The sequence below is a fragment of the Chrysoperla carnea genome, chromosome 1 (genome assembly GCF_905475395.1).
Source record: "Chrysoperla carnea chromosome 1, inChrCarn1.1, whole genome shotgun sequence".
In the NCBI taxonomy this organism is placed as follows: Eukaryota; Metazoa; Arthropoda; class Insecta; order Neuroptera; family Chrysopidae; genus Chrysoperla; species Chrysoperla carnea.
The window spans coordinates 138,752,965-138,770,291 of NC_058337.1; the positions used below are offsets into that span (position 1 = coordinate 138,752,965).

A 17,327-nucleotide genomic window follows, 5' to 3' on the forward strand; every position below is an offset into this window, starting at 1 on the left:
GAACAAACGTAAGTAATCTCAATTAAATTTCAATATTCTGTTTATTCAATTTCTTTTTTTTTGTAAAATTTTTGTAAAACGTTTCTACTATTCACAATTACATTTCTTTCGGTTTTATCAAACGTATATTGCAAAACAATGGTAAATTTAGCATAAATTATTTGACATGTGAATGAGTAGATAACCTAGGTTTTTGTATTTAATAAAATTAAAAGGAATTTAAAATTTGTTTTAGGACAACACAGCTTAATACTAATCTGACAGCGATGATTCCTGGTGAGATTCTGTTAAAAGTAAGGGTGCATACAGAAATATTATTATATTATTTTTCTATTAATAGAAGGATATATACATATACACATTCGGTCAAGGGCCGTTTGCCGTTACAGTACGGGCGAGATGTATGGATCTTCGAATCAATTAGATCGTCTTCACCACCACCTGGTGCCGCGAAATGGAGAGTGGCTGTCCCTTGTCGTTAATAGGCGGCTATTGGCCAGCACCAATGTGACAAGGGGCCACTCGACGGCTTGATTAATGGATGCACCAGGAATCACCACACACGGTAATTAAAAAAAAACTTAACTAATATTATTTCCTAAATTTAAAATGTTTGTTAAAACCCCCAACCTTTTATTAACGTCACTTTCCCCATTTATTTTAGATTATGTCCTTTGGCCGGCAAATTAATTGATAAAGAGGAAAAGATAAATACAACTTACATAGTCATTCATGAATGGAACCGGGGTCGAACAACCGGACGGCCAGGTGAGAAACGCAGCAGCACACAGCGGAATCACTGGGTGATCCTTGAGGTATACCAGATTTTCTTCCATAATTTGTGTTGATCGAATCGGCCTGCATGCGGTGGTGTTGCCGCTGATGGGCGATGTTGAATTTCCAGACAACAAAGGATGAAATAACCATGCGGTCGTCCACTCGAAACTTGTATCACCAGGACACTACACGTGAGTACCGGTCGTTGTGTTTTTTTTGTTTTATTGTTTCTGATTAATAAGTCGTGGTCGATCCATTAATTATAATTACGATGTTGGTCCGATTTTTTTTTATGTTTAATAATCGTTGTTGATTTATTAATTTTTTAAATACGATGTCGTTCCAATTTGATTTATGTTCGATTCTATTTTATTTTTATATTTCACCACGAGATGAATATAATTCCGAGCTCTTCACTTGCTCGATGCAAAGGTTAAAGTATCTTGTTTTTTCATCAAGAAAACCATCAGGTCACTTGTTGACTCGTTGTTTTTGTTTTTTTATAGTGCCTGGTGCCGCCGTGATCCAATCACGACCTTTCGCGCCGTGTTTACCGCCTGCGATGCTGCGTGCGATTCTCTGTTTGTGCGTCGTGTGCCTGGCCACCCGGGTATCCACTTTCGGCCATTTTTTTATTTTTATGATTTGTAATGAAAAGAAATTGTATTTTAATTTTAAATAAATTTTAAATATTTTACTGACATTTTGTTTTTTGTTTTTTTTTGTAAATTTTTTGTAAATTTTTTTTTTTCCTTTTTTTTTTTGTTCGGTGGGTATAATGTAGCCTAAGCCGAACTCCTTGTGTGAAACCAAATATGAGTATCGTCTCATCCACCCCCACTGGCTAAAATGCTACGGCATTTCCTCTACTCTTTCATTATAGGGCTTAACGCTTCAATGTGGGCTTTATATCGCGTACGAGTTGTCTACGCACTCGAGCTCACATGAGATTGGTGACGTGGTAAAGGGACATTATTATGTTTCTGATGGCTTTGGGGACGGAAATTCGTCTTAGGCGATGTTTCCCCACGAGTTTCACCAGGAGGTCAGATTTGAGGGCATATCCTGTGACATCTTCCCCAGATTCAATTCTGGAGAGGATGAGTCTATGCTCTTCATCTTCCTCCTGATGTTTTCGCAGAGAGGCACGGCTTTGGGGACGGAAATTTTCTTAGGCGATGCTTCCCCACGAGTTCCACCAGGACGTCAGATTTGAGGGCATAACCTATGACATCCTCTCCAGATTCAATTCTGGAGAGGATGAGTCCATGCTTTTCATCTTCTTCCTGATGTTTTCGCAGAGAGGCAAGGCTTTGGGGCACTTCGTCCAAAGGTGAATTTTAGCGTCATCAGAAGGTGATAGGGTTTCTAAAGGTTTTTTTGTGTTTTTGGAGGTTTTGTAATGACCCTGAGCGTGGGGCGATTGGAGAATATTTCGGCTTAGACTACATAACCACTCACCCATATTTATTAATTGGTTCTCCATGGCCTGAAGACGGTGTTGTTTGTCAGCATGTCAGCACTAAGTTCGGTTTGGGTTCTTATAGGGTTAAACACACGTGATGGAGGAGATTGATGTGTCGAAGTTGGTGGGGCTGTTGACGTTGAGGATGTGGTGGCTGTTGTGGATGTCGATGTTGAAGGCGCCGTCGTGAAATCGAGCCATGGAAGTTGGTTGACTACTGTAGTTGGCGGCGGTGCGACGGGTACTGACATTGTTGTTGGCGGCGTTGTGAAGCCCGGAGAAGTCACCTCGGGTTGTGGATTACAGCTGGTGGTGGGTGTGAATATGCGTCCGCTCCTGGTGCCCGGCATGTTAGACTCCACGATTGTTCAACGATTATATGTAAGTGTTATAGAAAACAGAAAAAGATTTGTAGAAATAAGCTTAATTAAAGTTAACAAAAAATATTGAAAAAAATTAAATTTATAGGATTATACGATTAATAGTTGTTTATTTTCAAGTTGTCTTAGATAACGCCGATTGAAAATTACGCCATTTACCAAACGCTCTGTTACCATAAAACGATTCTCAATTTAATTAAGAGAAACGAACTATGAAGGTGTCGCAGTGGAAGTCTTTTTGGATCGGTCGGAATATGGCGCGTAATTTCAAATGGAAATCACTAAATTTATATTGGTTATGTGATGTTGGCTCTACTGTGAACGACTTAAGTGTCAACATGGATTTGAACAAACGTAAGTAATCTCAATTAAATTTCAATATTCTGTTTATTCAATTTCTTTTTTTTTGTAAAATTTTTGTAAAACGTTTCTACTATTCACAATTACATTTCTTTCGGTTTTATCAAACGTATATTGCAAAACAATGGTAAATTTAGCATAAATTATTTGACATGTGAATGAGTAGATACATAACCTAGGTTTTTGTATTTAATAAAATTAAAAGGAATTTAAAATTTGTTTTAGGACAACACAGCTTAATACTAATCTGACAGCGATGATTCCTGGTGAGATTCTGTTAAAAGTAAGGGTGCATACAGAAATATTATTATATTATTTTTCTATTAATAGAAGGATATATACATATACACATTCGGTCAAGGGCCGTTTGCCGTTACAGTACGGGCGAGATGTATGGATCTTCGAATCAATTAGATCGTCTTCACCACCACCTGGTGCCGCGAAATGGAGAGTGGCTGTCCCTTGTCGTTAATAGGCGGCTATTGGCCAGCACCAATGTGACAAGGGGCCACTCGACGGCTTGATTAATGGATGCACCAGGAATCACCACACACGGTAATAAAAAAAAAACTTAACTAATATTATTTCCTAAATTTAAAATGTTTGTTAAAACCCCCAACCTTTTATTAACGTCACTTTCCCCATTTATTTTAGATTATGTCCTTTGGCCGGCAAATTAATTGATAAAGAGGAAAAGATAAATACAACTTACATAGTCATTCATGAATGGAACCGGGGTCGAACAACCGGACGGCCAGGTGAGAAACGCAGCAGCACACAGCGGAATCACTGGGTGATCCTTGAGGTATACCAGATTTTCTTCCATAATTTGTGTTGATCGAATCGGCCTGCATGCGGTGGTGTTGCCGCTGATGGGCGATGTTGAATTTCCAGACAACAAAGGATGAAATAACCATGCGGTCGTCCACTCGAAACTTGTATCACCAGGACACTACACGTGAGTACCGGTCGTTGTGTTTTTTTTGTTTTATTGTTTCTGATTAATAAGTCGTGGTCGATCCATTAATTATAATTACGATGTTGGTCCGATTTTTTTTTATGTTTAATAATCGTTGTTGATTTATTAATTTTTTAAATACGATGTCGTTCCAATTTGATTTATGTTCGATTCTATTTTATTTTTATATTTCACCACGAGATGAATATAATTCCGAGCTCTTCACTTGCTCGATGCAAAGGTTAAAGTATCTTGTTTTTTCATCAAGAAAACCATCAGGTCACTTGTTGACTCGTTGTTTTTGTTTTTTTATAGTGCCTGGTGCCGCCGTGATCCAATCACGACCTTTCGCGCCGTGTTTACCGCCTGCGATGCTGCGTGCGATTCTCTGTTTGTGCGTCGTGTGCCTGGCCACCCGGGTATCCACTTTCGGCCATTTTTTTATTTTTATGATTTGTAATGAAAAGAAATTGTATTTTAATTTTAAATAAATTTTAAATATTTTACTGACATTTTGTTTTTTGTTTTTTTTTGTAAATTTTTTGTAAATTTTTTTTTTTTCCTTTTTTTTTTTGTTCGGTGGGTATAATGTAGCCTAAGCCGAACTCCTTGTGTGAAACCAAATATGAGTATCGTCTCAAGTCAATTGTACTAGTTTGTATTTATAGACCACCTAGTGGTAATATTGAAACGTTTTTTAGTAGATTGGAACAATGTCTTATTATTATTAAAAGTGAAAAAAAACACTTTGTGGTTTGTGGTGATTTTAATATAAATCAATTAGATAAGCAGGATGAGAAGGTTAAGACATTAGTTAATTTGTTAACAACCTTTGACAGTAAATTGGCTATTACTGATAAGCCAACAAGAATTACTACAAGCTCTTCCAGCTTGTTAGATAATTTTTTCGTTAATTTACCAAACTTCTATGCTTATGTGGAAGATTGCGCATTTTCCGACCATGACGCCATTGTTCTGCAATTTAGTGCTTTGAAACCACAATCTAAGAAATGTAAAATAATTCAAAAGCGTCATATAACTCAGGAAAATCTTGTTAAACTAAACCGGCATTTGGAAACGGAAAAATGGGAGCTAGTCTTTGAGAGTAACGATATTAATAATAAATTTAATAGTTTTTTAAATACCTTCGTGTACTACTATGATTTGACATGTCCTTCCTCAAATGTTAGAATTTTTAATTATTCCAGACCTGAATGGATCACCCCTGGTATCATAAAATCGTCCCAAAACTTGAAAGTACTCAATATTCGGAAAAAAACGGCAAAAAATAAAAATTTCTTAAATTATGTCAAAAAGTACAAAAAAATATACAAGAAAGTTATTACAATGGCCAAGAAAATTTCCTTGATAAAAAAATTAAAAAACACGAATAACAATCCCAAAGTTGTATGGAACATTATAAAAAATGAAACTTTAAACATATCTAGGGGCATTAAACACATAAGTATAAATAATATTGAAATATGCGACCCTATGTCCATGGTCGACACTTTAAATGAGTGTTTTATTAATTTGGGCTCTGCTATTGGTCAGGATAATAACGCCAAAAACATAATTGAAATAAAAAATTTTGAAAAAACTATTTTTATTGATGAAATCGATTCCCGTGACATAGAACAAATTATTGGAAATATGAAATCCAAAGACTCCATGGACTACTTAGGCATTTCCAGTAATGTTTTAAAATCGGTTTCAAAAACCTTATTGGCTCCTCTAGTCGAAATTGTTAATTGTATGCTAAGGGAGGGAATCTTTCCTGATCGTGGCAAATTAGCACGAATAGTACCCCTTCAAAAGAAACCCAATAATATGGATGTCAGTAATTTTCGTCCGATATCATGTTTACCTATCTTCAGCAAAGTTCAAGAGAGAGTTATATTTAATAAAATTTCAAATTTTCTAACTCGGTTCAACATATTGACACCCGATCAATTTGGATATCGAGAGAATACAGGAACTACAAATGCAATTTTTGCCGTCACGGATCATATTCTCACGAAAATTAATGAAGGTTTTAAAGTAGCCTCTTTATTTTTTGATTTTTCTAAAGCCTTCGATCGCGTGAATCATAATTTACTCCTCTCCAAAATTTATGCATATGGTATTCGTGGCCAATGTTATAAACTTATAGAGTCATATTTATCTAATAGAGCTCAATTTGTTGAATTAAACATAGACGGAAATACTTTCAAGTCAAGTTGGGGAGCAATCAGGTCTGGGGTCCCACAAGGGTCTATTCTTGGGTCATTGCTGTTTCTCATATTTATTAATGACTTGCCAAATTCATTTAGTAAATTATTTTGTAAAGTTGCACTCTTTGCCGATGATACGACCATCGTCGTTTCACATAAAGATACCGATGAGCTTATGAAAGTCATTAACAATGTACAGGAATTAATGGACAGCTGGTGCCATGAAAACGATTTGCTTCTAAATCGTAACAAAACAGCAATTGTGTGTTTTGGTGGTGGAGTCGCCTTTACGCATAATCTGTTTGTAAGTAAAACGACATTTCTAGGAGTTGAAATAGATTCAGGAATGAATTGGAAATCTCATATTGACACCTTATGTGTAAAATTGAGCAGAGTGTGCTTTCAATTAAGAGCGTTAAGATCAAGAGTTGACCAAAAGACACTACTGTCAGTTTACTATGCAAATTTTGCTTCAATTATGACATATGGCATAGTAATATGGGGTGCTTCAGTAAATGCCTCAAAAATATTTAAAATACAGAAAAGAGCAATTAGAATTATTTTTAACTTAAAAAGAACTGAAAGTTGTAAAATATTCTTTCTGAACAACAGAATACTGACATTTCACTCTCATTATATTTTTGAAATCTACAAATTTTTTATCCAAAATAAAAATGTGTTCGAAATTAATATAAATCAGGGCAATCGTTATATGATTCGAAATCCATCTGAATATGTTAATCCCAGGTGTAAATATTCATTTTTTAAAAAAAATACGAGGTATCTTGCAATTCTTTTTTATGGTAAAATCAGTAAAGGGTCAACCGTTAATGACATTATGAGAGATAATAGAATGGCTCCGATCAATGCAGTTCGTAGGTACCCGCAACAGCAGTGTTTCTATTCATTGGAGGAAGGACTAAAAAGTAATTTTTAAACTTAATATATGTATTAAGTAATTGTATTTATAATTTTTAATTTCTGACACTTTCCGTGTTGATCTTAATCACCGGAATTCGATAATTTTATATTAATTAATTAATTAATTTATTTATTTTTTAATTAAATGACATTTACCGTGGAAATTTTTTATACACCGGTAATCAATTTTTTTTTTCTTTTTTATTATATAACATGTACCGTGGAAATTTTTATACACCGGTATCAATATTTTTTTAATTAAATGACATTTACCGTGGAAATTTTTTATACACCGGTAATCAATTTTTTTTCTTTTTTATTATATAACATGTACCGTGGAAATTTTTATACACCGGTATCAATATTTATTTATTTTTTATAATATTTGACACTTTCCGGTAGATTTTTTTTTATCACCGGAAAAAGAAATTTAATTAATATATTATTTTTTGTTTTTAGGTAAACAAATTTCATATTTATTTATTTTAGACATTCTTACTTTTTAAGGATGTCAACTATCCTACTCGTGAGTTTTTGATGGTTTTCCACGATGTTTAAGGTGAATACCGGGATAGTCTACGAAAAGTCGGCCATCACCGCATTATCTTTTAATATTATTATTATAATTATAAATTTTTTTTTTTTTTTTGACGAATTCTATGTATACATTGTATATCGAAAGAACGAATAAAATATTATTATTATTATTATTATTATTTCAGGCGATGAGCAAAACCCTTTAAAGTTTCTCAAGTGTTACTATTTGTTTAGCTCCATATAACACATATCATCATACTTTGCAATAGATGCAACAGAACCTTTAAAATTGCCAACATAATACGTATCCTGACACCCTAAGTAACCTGGATGCTGCGTATCTATTTCACCATATGCTTCTTTTTCATTACGTCGTTTCTCTAGTACTTGCAACTGAGTTTCAGTAAGAACAATACCATCTTGAGCCATTTTTGCTTCTAATGCTTTAAGTCTTTTATTGATAGTCCCTTTGGAGGTACAAACCTCCATCTTCCAGATGGAGAAGCTTTAGCTTGCCATGTGCACCATGATGCGTTAGCAAGTAAATTATTTAATGTAAGTCGTGATACTATATATCAATGGAAAAAATTAAAGGATAAGCAAGGTACTTTAGAGGCAGCGACTGGTTATCAGAGAGGTCATAGTCATAAGATCAAAGATTCAGAATCTTTTAAAGAATTTTTCAAAGCTAATATGAATAAAACATCAAAGGATTTAGCAAAGCAATGGGGCAATATTTCATCTGTAACTATTTTAAGACAAATCAGAAAGCTTGGTTATAGCTATCAATTACTACCGTCTAAAGCCGGTAGTTTGGTTTACGCTTGCAAAGCAGATTAAAAGCGTAAACGCTAAAACTCTGATATTCTAAAATCATCTTTTTTATGACATTCTTCTTGTTGCTCTATATACTTCTGTACTGCTTCTGAATTCACATTACCAACTGTAACAACAAAATACCCTCTAGCCCAAAGATGTTGACCCCAATATCGCTTACGAAGTAGTTCAAATTCCTGTAGCAATTTACGACTACTCTTTCCTTTAATATATTGTAACACCTTAGATATTGAGATACTCGGTGGAACTGATACTAATATATGAACATGATCAGGACTTATGCTGCCTCTAATTATATCTATGTAATTAGCTGCACATATTTCCTGAATTACTTCCCTTGCTGTACTTGCTATTTGCCCAGTTAAAACTCTATACCTGTACTTTGTACAAAACACTATATGATACTTTAAATCATACAGGCTATGAGACCCTCTCCTATATTCCATCTCTTCCTCTAGTAACCTATTAGATAGATTATACTAAAGTGTTCGCCTAAAGGCGAGGGTGTTAACCCTATCCCACTTAACTACATAAAAGGCATTAATTTACTATCGTGTTTGATTCGTTATGGAGATATCAGTTTTCCTGTAAGTTATGAAGTTATAAAAAAGGAGATAAAATTTTGTGATATAGAGACTAAAAAAGAAAAACGTAAATCCAGCGTTAATAAAAATGAGTTATTTCGTAAGCTAGTTAAACAAGCCATAAATAATGACATAAAATTTGCTTACGTGCTTGCTGATAATTGGTTTTCATCCAAAGAAACAGTAAAATTTATACACTATGATTTAAGCAAATATTTTATTTTTGGTATTAAGTCCAATAGGACAATAGCTTTTTCGGAAGATGCTAAACTACAAGGATATTTTAAACGAATTGAATCATTAGATATGCAAGATAATACTACTTTAACAGTTTGGCTCAAAGAGGTTGATAGTCCCTTTGGAGGTACAAACCTCCATCTTCCAGATGGAGAAGCTTTAGCTTGCCATGTGCACGATGATGCGTTAGCATCATAAGCACTATGACACATTACAGCAGGAAATCACATACAGTTTACTATCATCGCTATCACATAGTGTGGATTACAAAGTATCGATATAAGGTATTAACTTACGATATAAAAAAGAGGGTTCGAGAAATTATTGCACAGGTAGCAACAGAATTAGGTATTAAAATAGAAAATGGAGTAGTATCAAGCGATCATATACACATTTTTGCTAATATTCCACCTCATATAAAAATCTGTGAATTTGTACAAAAAGCGAAAGTCAGATCTTCAAAGAAGATGCAAGAGGAATTTCCAATATTAAAACAAAAATACTTGGGTAGACATTTGTGGGCACGGGGTTACTTTAGTGCTACTAGTGGTAATGTGACTGATGATATAATTAATGAATATATTAATAAGCATACTGATGCACATGAATCAGACATGATTTCTAACATAAGACTCGAATAAGCTTTAGCTTGATATGCGACTTCTAGTCGCTATAATCAAACTTTTATCTCTCAGATGAAAGTGGTTGATATGCTGATTACAGGTTTAGGCAGTATGCTTGAAGTAACGTCTAAGAATTTTGTTATAGAACAAGACTTTTCTATAAGAGGATGCAGACTCGTAGGATCATCAATAAACCCTTCTCTATAATATTTTATGTCCGAGTATATGTTAGAATTGCATTTAAATATTCTGTCTTTAATTTTTTGAGGAGAAGCAAATGTTCTATTTAATAAAATAAGGAAAAAGTTATTCATTGTATCAAATTTTAATTAAAATTAAAAAATATTGTATTAGATTAATATCATCATGCTGTAGAAGTAAAAATACAGTCTTTATAGTCAAGACTCATTTTAGATTTTTTTAAGCAATCCATCTTGACTCCTACAATTTATACAAGTTCTAGGACAGAAGCATCTATAGCGTAAGTTCTATCTCCTTTTTATGGGTAACAGCGGTATCCACCTTTTTCAAATATCACTACAAGATTTACCATAATTCATACAAATTCCTATCATTTCACTACCACTATCTACACAATCTTCAGAATATACTGAAGATGTAGTGGCTTGTGTATTGTGTAGTTTTAATTGTTCTAACCTGTCTATTATTGAATTAATAGTTAATTCAGTTTGGGTGCTGATGTTTTTAACTTGGCTATCTTGGGATTTGGAGTTTATCTTAATCCCATCATCAGTATCCAGCATAATTTTTGGCAAGTTATTACAAGACTTATTCTGAAGAAAACTGCTTGATAATAGTGGTGATGGGATTGGTATATGGTTATTACTTGAGTTAGATAATATTGAACTTTAACTAGTAGTAGAATCACAGTTTAATTGATTTTGGTGATGATTTAAGTCAGTTTTCTGAGAATCATTTGCACATGACTCATCTTTATATTCCGGTCTGTTTTTTTGATTTAAAAAGAATGCTTCTAACGCTTTGTGGGCCTTTGCATAATTAGTATTATTAGAATTTAAAATATCCAAAGAAGGCTGCTTAGATGTTACTTTTACTCCTCCCGCTGTATCTTTCGGTTGTAAAAAAAATTGTGCCTTTTCACGTACATTATGACTCTCTTTTAGTGTTATTGAAAGATCGTGTGTGTTAGTAGGTTCTGTATTCATATTATATATCCTTATATTTAAGACCTGACATAGGTCTATTATGACATGATATTAATTTGTAGAAAATAAAAGCAATCTCCACCGCAAGCAGCTGGGAATTCAACCAAAAAAGGATTAAAATCAATACTATAAATCGCTTCGTTTATTGATATTTAAGACTCCCAATTCTTCAGGTAAAAAGAAGTATACTACTATTTAGTAAGTTAACTATATTAAAAATTCATAGCAAAAATAGCATGCAATTTTTGGTAATTTCATTACAAAACTCACCTTACGCAAACGCGTTGTCATTGCTACAGTAAAAGGGACCAGTAAATTACGTCAAAAATGGAACACTATATTTTAAAATTTTTATACCATATTACCCCCAGATTTAGATTTATTAATACACGCGAGTTTCGTATTAAGATGCCTAAATTATGGTTAATTAACTTGCTAAAATCCTTATTATGCCAAGCTTTTAACAATTTGATAAGTTTCGCACTTCAATAATTGACATAAAAAAATGCAATTTATGCATTTTTAGGGGTTGTTGAAAGATGACGAGTAAAAGGTTATAATGAGATAAAAAATAAATAAGTAAGGAATGTCAGAGCATCAAATAACAATGGTCAGTTTAGATGAATTAGTTAGCCCCGATCATCAATATCGTAAATTTAAAAGTTTATTTAAGTTTAAAACAGTTGAAAGAGAGTTATTAGCGATAGAATCTGAGGCTAATTATAAAGGTTACGGGATATTGCGGTTATTTAAATGTTTACTTTTACAATTTATGCAAGACTTATCTGACCGGGAATTAGAACGTTATTTAGCTGATAGTAATGCTGGTAAAAGGTTTTGTGATTTTGCTCTTACAGAGAAGACGCCAGATTATAGTGTGTTTAGTAAAATATAGCAAGAATCATTAAGGTACTGACAAAATGAAAGTATCATGTTATACTAAGCAATTATTAATAAATATATAAAGAGATATGGCACGAGCATATGCAATAGAACTAAGACTAAGAGTTATAAAAGCTGTAGAAGCAGGGATGCAATAAGTAAGGTAAGTAAATTATTTAATATAAGTCGTGATACTATATATAAATTACTACCGTCTAAAGCCGGTAGTTTGGTTTACGCTTGCAAAGCAGATTAAAAGCGTAAACGCCAAAACTCTGATATTCTAAAATCTGGCTCTGTGCAAATAAGTGTGTAAATTTCTCAAAGGTTATATAAAGAACATTATAACTTAAGGAGAAATTAATATGGCTCAAAAACAAAATGAAGCAATAAATCAAGCCATAGATTTATTGATCAATAATGATACAGATATATCAACTTTATTTAAAGAAGATGGTTTATTAAAACAGTTAACTAAGCGTCTTGTAGAGAAGGCATTGCAGTCAGAGATGAATAATCATTTAGGATATAGCAAATATAGTCAGAGTAATATTGAGAATTCGCGTAATGGTTATAATGTAAAGAACCTCATGACAAAGAATGGTGCTGTTGAGATTGAAGTACCAAGGGATAGGAATAGTAGTTTTGAACAAGCATTAATAGCAAAGCGTCAAAGAAGGTTTGATGGATTTGATGACAAAGTGCTATCGTTATACGCTTAAGGCATGAGCTTATCAGATATAAAGATTCAACTGCAAGAATTGTATGGAGCTGATATTAGTGAGAGCTTAATTAGTCAAATTACTGATGATATAATTGAGGATGTTAAGCTATGGCAGAGTCGTCCACTGGACTCAGTATATGCTATAGTGTTTTTTGATTGTTTAATAGTAAAAGTACGTCAGGATAAACGTATTATCAATCAATCAGTATATGTTGCATTAGGTATTGATTTACAAGGACAGAAAGATATTTTAGGATTATGGATCAGTGAAAATGAAGGTGCTAAATTTTTGCTTAGTAATTTTACTGAGATGAAAAACAGGGGTATGCAAGATATGTTAATTGCCTGCAGCGATAACTTGACTGGTATGTCTGAAGCTATAGGAGCATTTTTTCCAAAGACTGAGCATCAATTATGTATTGTACATCAAATCAGAAATAGTTTCAGATATGTATCTTATAAGGACCGTAAAGAACTTGCAGGTGATTTAAAACCTATTTATACTGCTAGTACTGAAGAAGAAGCACATCTTGCTTTGGAAAGTTTTGAAGCAAAATGGAATAAACAATATCCTCAAATTGCTAAGTCCTGGTATGCCAATTGGGATAATTTAATAATTTTCTTAGGCTGTCCTGAAGAAATAAGGAAAATAATTTATACTACTAATGCTGTGGAATCTGTCATTAGTCAGTTACGTAAGGTGACTAAAAATAAGAGAGTTTTCCCAAATGATAATGCTGTTTTTAAAAGCTTATATTTGGCAATTGATTATATGACTAGAAAATGGTCTATGCCTGTCCCAAATTGGAACGCGGCTATGGCTCATTTTTTAATTAAATTTGAAGGAAGAATCTAGGGCTTTGAAAAAATTTACACAGTTAATTGGAAAGACTCCTCTGATATTCTAAAATCAACTTTTTTATGATATTCTTCTTGTTGCTCTATATACTTCTGTACTGCTTCTGAATTCACATTACCAACTGTAACAACAAAATACCCTCTAGCCCAAAGATGTTGACCCCAACATCGCTTACGAAGTAGTTCAAATTCCTGTAGCAATTTACGACTACTCTTTCCTTTAATATATTGTAACACCTTAGATATTGAGATACTCGGTGGAACTGATACTAATATATGAACATGGTCAGGACTTATGCTGCCACTAATTATATCTATGTAATTAGCTGCACATATTTCCTGAATTACTTCCCTTGCTCTACTTGCTATTTGCCCAGTTAAAACTCTATACCTGTACTTTGAACAAAACACTATATGATACTTTAAATCATACAGGCTATGAGACCCTCTCCTATATTCCATCTCTTCCTCTAGTAACCTATTAGATAGATTATACTAAAGTGTTCGCCTAAAGGCGAGGGTGTTAACCCTATCCCACTTAACTACATAAAAAAGAGGGTTCGAGAAATTATTGCACAGGTAGCAACAGAATTAGGTATTAAAATAGAAAATGGAGTAGTATCAAGCGATCATATACACATTTTTGCTAATATTCCACCTCATATAAAAATCTGTGAATTTGTACAAAAAGCGAAAGTCAGATCTTCAAAGAAGATGCAAGAGGAATTTCCAATATTAAAACAATATTACTTGGGTAGACATTTGTGGGCACGGGGTTACTTTAGTGCTACTAGTGGTAATGTGACTGATGATATAATTAATGAATATATTAATAAGCATACTGATGCACATGAATCAGACATGATTTCTAACATAAGACTCGAATAAGCTTTAGCTTGATATGCGACTTCTAGTCGCTATAATCAAACTTTTATCTCTCAGATGAAAGTGGTTGATTTCTCAGTCCATTATATTGTTGGAATTTCTCTGTTGTGACAAACTGTCCGTTGATATGTCTTGATCTACAAAAGTATTACCTTTGTTGTCAAAACTATAAATATATGATAGTTTCATAGTACTACACCTTAATCCTTCATTAGGTTTAGAAAACAAACATGACCAGTAAACATTCAAACTATTTTGCGATACTTTTTAGTGTTTACTGGTTTTTAATTAAACAATATTAATTTATGTTCATAGATAAATTTAAAGAATATTCTTTTAGTTGTCAAGTAAAATATTATCGATTTCGACAACATTATATGTTAGTTTTAATTTTTTAGGTGATATCATGGATGTAGTGAATAGTATTAAAAATTTTTTGACAAATCGGTTGGATAGGTTAAAAATTAATAGGAAGCTTTTTGCCAAGAATATAGGTGTTTCATATCACACTATTTGTCAAATATTTCATAATCGTACTAATCCCAGTCTTGTTACTATAATAAAAATAGCCAGTTATTTTAATTGCTCCATAGATGAGATAATTGGCAGAAAAAATTTATAGTGCAGGGTGAGTATAAGGATTTAGATATTTTATTGGATGATTGGAGTATAAGTCTGCGAGATTTTTAAAAAATTCAATTAAGTGCTATTAATATTAATCCTTATAAATTTTCAGTACACATAGGCTTTGATCATGAAACTATTACAAAATTTATAAATGATGCGAACCCTAATAGAAGTTTAAACACAGCAGTTATTGTTGCAATATCAGAATATTTTGATAAGTCTATTGATGAATTAATAGGTAGAGTACATAAGTAAATGAGTACATAAGCAAGTACTCATTTACTTATGTACTCATTAACCCATTGAACTATTATTTCAGACATCGTAATATTATTCTCCACTGTTTTTAATTTAAATTTCTTTAATACCGTGTTAGGTAGGTTTACATTAAGCCTAACAGTTTTATCTGCAGTAACTTCTTTAATAGCATTTTCTTTATCTATGTACGATCTATTCGTAGTTTTAATTTTTAATACCATTTAGTAACTCTATTAATTCATTGGTAATATTATTAATTTCTTCTGCACCACTATTGGGGTAATTTTAAAATACAGTAAGACCGTCACTAGCTGTACTTGGGTATATTACTTTTTGCGTAGTATATGAGCGTAGTGTAGGTAGGTTATATTGATGTAGAGCGTTAATTACTTCCTTACTTAATTTTGTATTCTTTATTGTTCTGCTAATAATAAAGAATGCTTTCCGGATACCGTTAGTTACTTCCTGTCTTGCCTTTATTATATCTACTAAATCCTGTGTCGCCCAAATATCCCAAGGTGATGGTTGAACAGGTATTAGTACAAGGTGAGAGATTTTTACAGCTGCTATAGATAATTTAGCGATTGCCGGTGCTCCATCGATGATAATTACATCAAACCCTTTTTTAACAGCCTCTATATCTTGTGGTAAAGATTCTCGATCTAATCCTATTACAGGTATAATATGCCCTTCATTTACTTCGTTCCAATCACGTGCTGACCCTTGTGGATCACTATCAACGAGCAAGACCTTGTATCCTTGTCTTCGGAAAGCATGGGCAATATTAATAGATATAGTTGTTTTCCCACATCCGCCCTTTTGATTTAAAATTGAAATTATATACATATCTTAATCACATACTCATATAAGTATAAGTGTTTATCCTTATATGAGGATAAACACTTAGTAAAAATAATCAAGGTAATTAGTAAGTTGGATCGAGTTGGATCGAGTTCGATAATATTTTACTTGACAGTAAGAAGGATAATATTTAGGTTTGTTAGTGAGGAATTAACTAGAACCAGTAAACACTAAAAAGTATCACAAAATAGTTTGAATGTTTACTGGTTATGTTTGTTTTCTAAACCTAATGAAGGATTAAGGTGTAGTGTAATGAATATACCACATAACGAACAAGAATACAATACTAATCAACTATCCCTACAACACATAGGCAATTTATCCTATGATCAAGGTAATACTGCCACTAGTTACGATAGTGTTAATTCCTTAACTACTCATAATAATCAATATACTTTGTTATATCCTGATTTAGTGCAGGAATTATTTGATTTTACGTTGCATAATAGCAACATTCTTAAAAAGAATGTACTTTTCTTCGGTGGTTTAGGCGTAAATAATGAGAATTATTCTTCTATAGACTCTTCTTGGTCCTCCTCTTTAGGTTCTACAAACTCTTCATTGTCACCTCGTGAAATATTATTTTTCTTACAGATCGTTTCATTGTACCAACTAGAATACTTCTATTACCTATCCATCATTAAAACTTGCTAAACTTCTTGGTGTTGATGCTTCTTGTGATGTTGTTAGTAATGTTTTTAATTCTGATGGTCTTTCTAATCCTGCTAGTTCCTTGAGTGCTGCTAATATAAGAGCTACTATCTTAAAGATGACAGCTAAGCTTGAAGCTTTAGGACTTCTTAAAGTATTAAGAAGAAAAAGAAAGAATGGTATGGACATGGCTAATAAGTTAATACCTGTTCTTCCTGATAGGTTGCATACAAGGATTAAGGACTCGCCATCTAATTTAAAAGTAGGTGATAGCTCCAAATTAGAACATGAGTCTAATCTAGAGCATATCTTAAGAACTAAACTATTTGTTCCAATTGAGCTTGATTTTATGAAAAGTCTTTTTAAAAATGATTTACCATCTAAGTACAAACTATTCTTCTTAAACTGTATTATGTCAGCTTACAGAAATTTTAGGCAAAACTCTAATAGCAGAGCAGAGGAAGATACCATTGATATACCTAACGTGCTTTCTTTTTCTGCT

The 17,327-nt window shown here is 32.9% G+C and overlaps 2 long non-coding RNA genes across 2 annotated transcripts; both read left to right on the top strand.

Annotated features, from left to right (window-relative positions):
* Positions 1-235: 235 nt before the first annotated feature.
* Positions 236-1,495, top strand: LOC123305842. Its single transcript, XR_006536864.1, has 4 exons — positions 236-276; positions 341-565; positions 665-968; positions 1,284-1,495. It is a non-coding gene; the product is annotated as an uncharacterized LOC123305842 (long non-coding RNA).
* A 1,712-nt stretch (positions 1,496-3,207) lies between these two features.
* Positions 3,208-4,413, top strand: LOC123305843. The gene is made up of 4 exons (XR_006536865.1): positions 3,208-3,248; positions 3,313-3,537; positions 3,637-3,940; positions 4,256-4,413. It is a non-coding gene; the product is annotated as an uncharacterized LOC123305843 (long non-coding RNA).
* The last annotated feature ends 12,914 nt before the right edge of the window (positions 4,414-17,327 follow it).